The sequence below is a fragment of the Arachis ipaensis genome, chromosome B9 (genome assembly GCF_059453495.1).
Source record: "Arachis ipaensis isolate K30076 ecotype BB chromosome B9, ASM5945349v1, whole genome shotgun sequence".
Classification (NCBI taxonomy): Eukaryota; Viridiplantae; Streptophyta; class Magnoliopsida; order Fabales; family Fabaceae; genus Arachis; species Arachis ipaensis.
This window is the reverse complement of record NC_142444.1, coordinates 106,554,495-106,565,385: the sequence shown is the minus strand read 5'-3', so window position 1 is coordinate 106,565,385 and position 10,891 is coordinate 106,554,495. Positions and strand designations below refer to the sequence as shown.

Genomic DNA, 10,891 nt, shown 5'->3' with positions numbered 1-10,891 from the left:
ATTGCACCAAGAAACTTGGCAGTTTGCTCTTCAGTAACATCCTCATTCTCTTCAGAAGAGGAATACTCATCAGAGCTCATGAAGGGCATAAGGAGGTTCAATGGAACCTCTATGGTCTCTAGATGAGCCTCAGAGTCCTTTGGTTCCTCAGAGGGAAGCTCCTTATTGATCACTGGACGTCCCAGGAGGTCTTCCTCCTTGGGATTCACGTCCTCTCCTTCCCTTACAGGTTCGGCCATGGTGCTTATGTCAATGGCCTTGCACTCTCCTTTTGGGTTCTCTTCTGTATTGCTTGGGAATGTACTAGGAGGGATTTCAGTGATACTTTTACTCAGCTGGCCCACTTGTGCTTCCAGATTTTTAATGGAAGACCTTGTTTCATTCATGAAACTTACAGTGGCCTTAGATAGATCAGAGACTAGATTTGCTAAATTAGAAGTATTTTGTTCAGAGTTCTCTGTCTGTTGCTGAGTTGATGATGGAAAAGGCTTGCTGTTGCTAAACCTGTTTCTTCCACCATTATTAAAGCCTTGTTGGGGCTTTTGATCCTTCCATGAGAAATTTGGATGATTTCTCCATGTTGAGTTATAGGTGTTTCCATAAGGTTCACCTAAGTAATTTACCTCTGCTATTGCAGGGTTCTCAGGATCATAAGCTTCTTCTTCAGAAGATGCCTCTTGAGTACTGTTGGATGCAGCTTGCATTCCATGCAGACTCTGAGAGATCATATTGACTTGCTGAGTCAATATTTTATTCTGAGCCAATATGGCATTCAGAGTATCAACTTCAAGAACTCCCTTCTTCATAGGCGTCCCATTACTCACAGGATTCCTTTCAGAAGTGTACATGAACTGGTTATTAGCAACCATGTCAATGAGTTCTTGAGCTTCTGCAGGCATTTTCTTTAGGTGAATGGATCCACCTGCAGAAGTGTCCAGTGACATCTTTGATAGCTCAGATAAACCATCATAGAATATATCCAGGATGGTCCATTCTGAAAGCATGTCAGAAGGACACTTTTTGGTCAACTGTTTGTATCTTTCCCAAGCTTCATAGAGGGATTCACCTTCTTTCTGTCTGAAGGTTTGAACATCAGCTCTAAGCTTGCTCAACTTTTGAGGAGGAAAGTACTTGGCTAAGAAAGCCATGACCAGCTTATCCCAAGAGTTCAGGCTGTCTTTGGGTTGAGAATCCAACCATAATCTAGCTCTGTCTCTTACAGCAAAAGGGAAAAGCATGAGCCTGTAGACTTCAGGATCTACTCCATTAGTCTTAACAGTATCACATATCTGCAAGAATTCAGTTAAGAACTGAAAAGGATCTTCAGATGGAAGTCCATGAAACTTGCAGTTCTACTGCATCAGAGAAACTAATTGAGGTTTCAGCTCAAAGTTGTTTGCTCCAATGGCAGGAATGGAGATGCTTCTTCCATGTAAATTGGAATTAGGTGCAGTAAAGTCACCAAGCATCTTCCTTACATTATTATTATTTTCGGCTGCCATCTCCTCTTCCTGTTCGAAAATTTCTGAAAGGTTATCTCTGGATTGTTGTATTTTAGCTTCTCTTAATTTTCTCTTCAGAGTCCTTTCAGGTTCTGGATCTGCTTCCACAAGAATGTTCTTATCCTTGCTCCTGCTCATATGACAAAGAAGAGGGCACAGAAAAATAATAATAATAATAATAATAGAGATCCTTTATACCACAGTATAGGGATCCCTGTGTGAGTAGAAGAAGAGGGGGAGACAAAGAATGTAATATAATGGAAGAAACACAACTGTGAGGAGGCTAGAGATGTGAGATGAGATGTTAGGATATGAATGAATAAATAGAATAAGATGGGGGAGGGATAATTTTTGAAAAATATTTTTGAAAAAGAGTTAGTGATTTTCGAAAATGGTTTTTGAAAAATGTTAGCAATTTTTGAAAATTAAGATAAAAAATAAAATAATTAATAAATTAAAAAGAAATTTTGAAAAAGGAGGAAGATATTTTCGAAAATTAGAGAGAGAGAGTTAGTTAGGTAGTTTTGAAAAGGTTAAGAAACAAACAAAAAGTTAGTTAGTTAGTTGAAACAAATTTTGAAAAGATAGGAAGTTAGGAAGTTAGAGAAGATATTTTGAAACCAACTTTTTGAAAAAGATAAGATAGGAAGATATTTTGAAAAGATATGATTGAAATTAGTTTTGAAAAAGATTTGATTTTTAAAATCTCAATTAATGACTTGATTCATAAGAAATCACAAGATATGATTCTAGAACTTAAAGTTTGAATCTTTCTTAACAAGCAAGTAACAAACTTCAATTTTTTGAATCAAAACATTAATTGATATTGTTATTTTCGAAAATTTGTGATAAAAATAAGAAAAAGATTTTTGAAAAATATTTTCAGAATTTTCGAAAATATCAAGAATTTTGAAAAAGATTTGATTTTTGAAAAAGATTTTGAAAAAGATAAGATTTTCAAATTGAAAATTTGATTTGACTCATGAGAAACAATTTGATTTTAAAAATTTTTGAAAAAGTCAATCCAAATTTTTGAATTTGATGAGAGAAAAAGGGAAAGATATTTTTTTGATTTTTGAAATTTTTATGAAAAACATGAAAATTATGCAATGCATGAAATTTTTAGATCAAAACAATGAATGCATGCAAGAATGCTATGAATGTCAAGATGAACACCAAGAACACTATGAATGTCAAGATGAACATCATAGACACAATTTTGAAAAATTTTTTAATGCAAGGAAAGCATGCAAGACACCAAACCTAGAAATCTTTAATGCTTACGCACTAAGAATTCAAGAATGCATATGATAAACATGAAAAGACACAAAACAAAAAATCATCAAGATCAAACAAGAAGACTTACCAAGAACAACTTGAAGATCATGAAGAACACTATGAATGCATGAATTTTCGAAAAATGCAAGATGCACATGCAAATGACACCAAACTTATAACATGACTCAAGACTCAAACAAGAAACAGAAAAATATTTTTTGATTTTTATGATTTTCTAAATTTTTTTGGATTTTTTTTTCGAAAATTATATGAAAAAGAAAAAATAAGGATTCCAAAATTTTTAATATGAATTCCAGGAATCTTGCATTCTTAGTCTAAAGCTTCAGTCCAGGAATTAGACATGGCTCACTAGCCAGCCAAGCTTCCAAAGAAAGCTCCAGTCCAAAACACTAGACATGGCCAATGGCCAGCCAAGCTTTAGCATGTAACACCAGAGTATATTGCTCTTGATAACAAATTGCTGCTCATCATTTATCAAGTATGTAACTTACCTCTGATGGTTTGGAAGCCTCAGTCCAAAAGAATTTAGACATGGCTTTACAGCCAGCCAGGCTTCACATGCTTCATGAAACACTAGAATTCATTCTTAAAAATCTTGAATAAAATTTTTTAAACCATTTTTATTTTTTTCGAAAACAGATGAGAGATTTTTGAAAATATTTTTGAAAGATTTTTGAAAACAAAACGAAAAGAAAATTACCTAATCTGAGCAACAAGATGAGCTGTCAGTTGTCCAAACTCAAACAATCCCCGGCAACGGCGCCAAAAACTTGGTGCACGAAATTGTGATGTCCAGGCTCGAACAATCCCTGGCAACGTGAGCAACTTGGTACGCGTAATCGTGATTACACTTTAATTATGTAAAATTCATGGCTCTTTCTTTCCCTGGCAATGGCGCCAAGAACATGGTGCCAATACCATGGTTCACAACTTCGATACAACAACCAGCAAGTGCACTGGGTCGTCCAAGTTATACCTTACGTGAGTAAGGGTCGAATCCCACGGAGATTGTTGGTATGAAGCAAGCTATGGTCACCTTGTAAATCTCAATCAGGCAGATATAAAGTGATAAGGGTGTTTTCAAATAATAAATAAAAGAAGGGATAGAAATACTTATGTAATTCATTGGTAGGAATTTCAGATAAGCGAATGGAGATGCTTTTCGTTCCTCTGAACCTCTGCTTTCCTGCTGTCTTCATCCAATCAGTCTTACTCCTTTCCATGGCTGGCTTTATGTGATACATCACCATTGTCAATGGCTACTTTCGGTCATCTCTCGGGAAAATGATCCAATGTCCTGTCACGGCACGGCTAATCGTCTGGAGGCATCACCCTTGTCAATGGCTTCATCTTATCCTCTCAGTGAATAATATGCTCACGCACCCTGTCACGGCACGGCTATTCATCTGTCGGTTCTCGATCATGCTGGAATAGGATTTACTATCCTTTTGCGTCTGTCACTAACGCCCTGCAATCGCGAGTTAGGAGCTCGTCACAGTCATTCAATCATTGAATCCTACTCGGAATACCACAGACAAGGTTTAGACTTTCCGGATTCTCTTGAATGCCGCCATCATTCTAGCTTACGCCACGAAGATTATGGTTAGGAGATCTAAGAGATACTCATTCTAGCTTAATTCATGTAGAACAGAAGTGTTTGTCAGGCACGCATTCATAAGGGAGAAGGATGATGAGCGTCACACATAATCATCACCTTCAGTACGTTCTTGGGTGCGAATGGATATCTTAGAAGCGAAATAAGAAGAATTGAATAGAAAACAGTAGTACTTTGCATTAATCTTTGAGGAACAGCAGAGCTCCACACCTTAATCTATGGAGTGTAGAAACTCTACCGTTAAAAATACATAAGTGAAGGTCCAGGCATGGTCGAGATGGCCAGCCCTCTAAAACGTGATCAAAGGATCATAAGGTAATCCAAAGATGCCTAATACAATAGTAAAAGGTCCTATTTATAATAAACTAGCTACTAGGGTTTACATGAGTAAGTAATTGATGTATAAATCCACTTTCTGGGCCCACTTGGTGTGTGTTTGGGCTGAGCCTGAGTGTTGCACATGTAGAGGTCCTTCTTGGAGTTGAACGCCAGTTTTTGTGCCAGTTTGGGCGTTCAACTCTGGTTTTGGCTCCTTTTCTGGCGTTGGACGCTAGATTTGGGTAGAAAGCTGGCGTTGAACGCCAGTTTACGTCGTCAATTCTTGGCCAAAGTATGGACTATTATATATTGCTGGAAAGCCCTGGATGTCTACTTTCCAACGCAATTAGAAACGCGCCATTTCGAGTTCTGTACCTCCAGAAAATCCATTTTGAGTGCAGAGAGGTCAGAATCCAACAGCATCAGCAGTCCTTCTTCAACCTCTGAATCTGATTTCTGCTCAAGTGCCTCAATTTCAGCCAGAAAATACCTGAAATCACAGAAAAACACACAAACTCATAGTAAAGTCCAGAAATGTGAATTTAACATAAAAACTAATGAAAACATCCCTAAAAGTAACTAGATCCTACTAAAAACATACTAAAAACAATGTCAAAAAGCGTATAAATTATCCGCTCATCAATATGTTAGGTTGAAGCTTGGGTTAATTAAAGATTCAATTTGTAAGCTTACTTAGCCATATATGTATCCTTACCCTTACCTTGGCCCCATTACAACCTTGGAAAGACCTCATGATGTTTGCATTGGTATATTAATATTGTTGATTGGTTAGGTGAAGAACAAAAATTAGAAAGCATGATTAGAGAAGCATAGAGTGATTGCCCTATACACTAGAGAGATTAGAGCATACATACATCATTAGTAAGGGTTCAATGCTTAAATTCTATGTTCCCTGCTTTCATGAGCTACCTTCTTGCATTTTTATCTGTTCTTACTGTATAAGAATTGAATTAGTGGAGTTTGATTTGTGATTGTCTTGAAGAGCCTATTTACTTTTGATCAAGTAGACAAGAATCATATAGTTGCATTCATAATATAGGTTGCATTGCATTGCATGAGTTTTACATGTTTCTACTCATTTATTTTATCTCCTTCAAATAAGCATGAGGACATGCTAATGTTTAAGTGTGGGGAGGTTGATAAACCACTATTTTATGGTTTATATTGTGTTTAATTATATGGTTTTATCAATTCTTTACCCACTTATTCATATGATTAGCATGCATTTATAATTCTTTCCCAAAATTATTCCATGATTGAAAATTTGCTTCCTAGGGATTTTTAATTATGTATTTTAATTCTCCTTTATTCCATTCGATGCCGTGATCTGTGTGTTAAGTGTTTTAGGCTTTATAGAGCATGAATGACTTGGAGATTGGAAAGGAAGCTTGCAAAAGTGGAAGGAACACAAGAAATGGAGGAGATGACCAGCGATAAGTGATGCAAACGCATGGCTCACGCGACCGCGCGGATCAGAATTGCACAAGTGATGCGGAGGCGTGGACGACGCGCACGCGTGGCAAGGCAAAACGCCGGATGACGCGTCCGCATGAATGACGTGATCGCGTAACACGCGCGATCAGCAGAATATGCAGAATTCGTTGGGGGCGATTTTGGGCCCTGTTTTGACACAGTTTTTGGCCCAGAAAAGCAAACTAGAGCCAGGGAACATGGAGAACATTCATTGCAGAGAATTCTCAGTTTTAGATCTAGTTTTTACTCCTCCTCTAGGTTTTCTCTCTACACATTCATAGTTCTTAGGATTTTACTTTTATTGCTTTTCGCATTGGGATATTGAGAAGAGTTATTACCTCAGCAAGACTTCGTCATTCTCGTTTGTTTTCTTTACCTGTCTCTTACTCTTCCATGACCTTTGTTTACTCAGAATTATTATTGGATTATTTTTAGAATTTATTAATACAAGAACTATTTTTATTTCTAATTGATCCCTTTGATTATTATTTATCATGTCTTTCTATATTTCCCTTTCCCTTTCATACTCCTAATATTTTAATTAAAATTTTGTGACAACCCTTCTAAATTGATAAGCGGATTTCTGGTTAGTTAAGAACTGTACTTGCAACGTATTTCTTATAATAATTTCTTAACTCACCAATTTTCGCCACGTCACCTACCTGTACTGATGATGCTAACACTGTTGTCCCCTTTGTTCGAAATAATATTATCTGTCATTTTGGATCACCACGAGCAATCATGAGTGATCAACACACTCACTTTTGTAACAGGAGATTAACAGGTCTACTGATGCACGGAAAACTTGTCTCTCAACAAATCTCCTTTCGGCAAGTGTACCGAATTGTCGTCAAGTAAAACTCACAATAGAGTGAGGTCGAATCCCACAGAGAATAACGGATTAAGCAATCAATGGTTAATTAATTATCCTAGTTAGACGATTCAGATTTGGATGTGATAAGTAACAAGGAAATGTAAATTGACAGAAAAGTAAAGAAAGTAATAAAGTGCAGAAAAGTAAAATGACAAGAAAAGTAAATGTAAGAACTAAAAATAAAATGAACATTGGGATCAATTACAATCCTCCGGATCATGTTCATTCTCATCTCTTCCTGAATCAATGCACTCATTGATCTCCTTGGCAATCTTAAGTGATTGAATTACAATTTCTTGTAATTCAATCTCTCAAATCTTGATCAATAGCCAATTCCTTGGTCAATTGCTCATGAGAAGAGATGAAGTATGGTCACTAATTATACCACATGCATTTCCCAAATCAAATGTTGAGAGGATTATAGTCACATATCCATCCAAACCCAATTTGGTCCAGCATGAGAAAGCAATTCTAGCTTGATCTCTTCATTCCTCTTTCAAGGTTCAGAAGAGATCCAAGTATGAATAGCTTCTTTTCCAAGATAACTACCCAATTGGATGAAGACCGAAAGCCTTCAAGTAAAATCAAGAGAAAAGAAAGAAGAAGAAGAATAAGAACTACAATTGATCACAATAGAGCTCTCTAACCCAATGTAAAGAGTTAGTTGATCATTGCTCTACAAAAATAGAAAAGAAAGAAAGTGCAGAAAAGTAAAGATGAAGATAAATACTGAAAATAAAACTTCAAAATTCATAAATGAAAAGTACAAAGAAAGAAAAGGAAAAGTGTGTGAGGGAAGGGAGTTCGAAGACCCCTCTTCAATCCCCTAATTCCCCTATTCTTTCCGGGCTTCCTTTCAGTGTAAAGACTAAGGCCTTTATATAGGATCTCCTAAATTACAAAATGAAATTAAAAGCAAATTACAATTAAATGAAAATTCCTATTCTAGATGCTTCTTGTGGCCTTGATTGGTTGACAATTGTGGGCCTGCTTGCTTGAGCTTGGAAGTGGACATGAGAGAGAAGTGAGTTAAGTTGAGGTCCAGATGCTAAAGTTAGTGCTAAAGTTAGCCACACTAACGCTACAAGTGTGGCGTTAGTGCTAAAGTTATTGTGGCTAACGTTGCACTTGCTGCCCAGTTGGTGTTTTTGGGGCTGAAAACATGCCTCTTGTTTGTGCTCAAATTTCATGCCCACTATAGAGTATTATATATCGTTGGAAAGCTCTAAATGTCAGCTTTCTAACGCAACTAGAATCACCTCAATTAGACCTCTGTAGCTCGAGTTATGCTCCTTTGAAGTGGACATGGTCGCTGGCATATATGCCAACGTTACTGGAAATGTTGATTGCCAATAACGCTAGCGATTTCCCATTTCTGAAGCTCAAACTTAGTGTCCACCCCATACTATTATATATCGTTGGAAATCCCTGGATGTCTACTTTCCAATGCCTTTGGAAGAGCATCATTTGGAGCTCTACAACTCGAGTTACACTTCTTGGAAGGTGAAGAGGTCAGTTGGCCTAAATACAGCCTGATACCATGTTCATTATTGCACTTTCGGGGCAGGTTTTCTCCCTTAAATTTAGTGTCAACCATGTATTGCCATATATGCTTGGAAAGCTCTGGAATCCTACTTTTCAATGCCACTGGAATCACCTCATTTGGAGCTTTGTGGCTCAAGTTATGCGTGTTTGAAGAAGGCATGGTTAGGCTGCCAGGTGGGACTTTTGCCCACGTTAACTACCATGTTAACTAAGTTAACGTGGGAGTTAACGTGGCTTATTGGGGGCTTGTGAGTTCACTCCAACATTAGTGAGAATGTTTGGTGTCACTAACATTGTCGATCACCACCTTTCTCCACGTTAGCTTCCATGTTAACTAAGTTAATGTGGGAGTTAACGTGGCTTTGTTGTAACTTGGGCCAACGTTAGTGACAATGTTGAATGTCACTAACGTTGGCTTTCCCCCTTTCTTCTTAACGTTAGAGGCCACGTTAACTAAGTTAACGTGGCAACTAACGTGTCCACTTATGAGCTTGGTCCAACGTTAGTGATAATGTTAAGTGCCACTAACGTTGGCTCCATTTCCTTTCTTCAAAGTTAATGCCACTAACTTTTTCCACTAACGTTGGGGCTTTCCTTCCTTCCACGTTAGTGCCTACGTTAGTATAACTAACGTAGCCACTAATGTGGCTCTTCTCTTCTTCTTTTGGCCTGAAATCAATCAAACAACGTGCATCAAAGTCTTGCTCTTAATCATGGATCATGCATCATCCAATTTATCATATAATTCATGCAAAATCCTGATGAAATCATGTAAAATGCACAATGTATGCTTGAATCAAGATGTAAGTGAATATCCACCCAAAACTATCTTATTTCCTAAGAAAATGCATGAAACTACCTTAAAAATAGTAAAGAAAAGGTCAGTGAAACTGGCCAAGATGCCCTGGCATCATCTACTAAAGAAACGTGGCATTGTTCACAAGGTGGCGACGGCTTACCATCCCCAGACCAATGGACAAGCTGAGGTGTCTAACAGAGAGATAAAGCATATCCTGAAGAAGGTCGTCATGCCTCATAGAAAAGATTGGAGTACCAGGCTTACAGATGCGCTTTGGTCTTATCGGACAGCGTACAAGACACCAATCGGAATGAGTCCCTTCCGCCTAGTCTATGGAAAGACTTGTCACCTCCCAGGGGAGGTGGAGCACAAAGCTTTCTGGGCGGTACAGGAATGTAACATGGGATTGGAGAGAGCCGGAGCTGAAAGGAAGTTGCAATTACAGGAATTAGAGAACCTTTGCCTATAAGCATATGAGAACTCCATGCTATACAAAGAGAGGGTGAGGGTTGTGCATGACAAGAATATCAAGCAAAGAGAATTTAGACCTGGGGAGTTAGTTCTCCTTTACAACTCAAGGCTGAGACTCATGCCAGGCAAGTTGCGATCAAGATGGGAAGGCCCTACCGGGTTGAAAAGGCAGAGCCATATGGCGTCTTCCACCTGAGTCATCCTTCAAGTTCTAAATTCATCAAAGTCAATGGCCACCGCTAAAAGCTGTATCATGGTGAGAAGATGAATCACAACAAGGAGCTGGAGATTTTACTCTTGGAGGATCCACCAACAGAAGGAGACTGAGCTTGTCGACCGTTCAACCTAAGGACGTTAAAGAAAAGTGATAGGTGGGAGACAACCCACCATGGTACGATCTTTCATTTTATTCTTATTTTTATCTTATTTTTATCAGTGTTACTTTATAAATTCTTCATAATCACCTGTATTCTACATAAAAAAGGGGGCATTCGACGCGCAAGCGTCTATGACACGTACGCGTCATGCGTGAATGCGAAAACTATTGAGTTTGAACAGACAGTTGCGCAGGAGTGGCGCAGGAAGCGTGTTTTGCGCGTAAGCAAGCCCACGCGTACGCGTATCTCATGCGTGGGTGTCGCTTGCGCTTTTAGCAGCCCACGCATAAGCGTTCTTGACGCGCACGCGTGGCCCTGGAAATCGGCGTAAATTGGTATTTGAACAGAGAGTTGTGATGACCTCGCGCTGGAACTGTGCTAGACGCACAAATTCACCCACGCGTATGCGTCCCTGACGCGTACGCGTGAGTTTCACTTCATGGACATCCACGCGTGCGCGTGCCTGACGCGCACGCGTCATATGTCATTTTGGCCCTAGTGCATTTCTAACCCGAGAGTTGTGAGTGCGCGCGGCTGACTTCGCGTGGCTTGCACGACCAATGGCACGCGTACGCGTGCCAGACCCTTACGCGTCCA

General features: G+C 38.7%; 1 non-coding gene across 1 annotated transcript; it reads left to right on the top strand.

Annotated features, from left to right (window-relative positions):
• The first annotated feature begins 998 nt into the window (after positions 1–998).
• On the top strand, positions 999–1,106 carry LOC148545797 (small nucleolar RNA R71). Its single transcript, XR_015900735.1, has one exon. It is a non-coding gene; the product is annotated as a small nucleolar RNA R71 (small nucleolar RNA).
• The last annotated feature ends 9,785 nt before the right edge of the window (positions 1,107–10,891 follow it).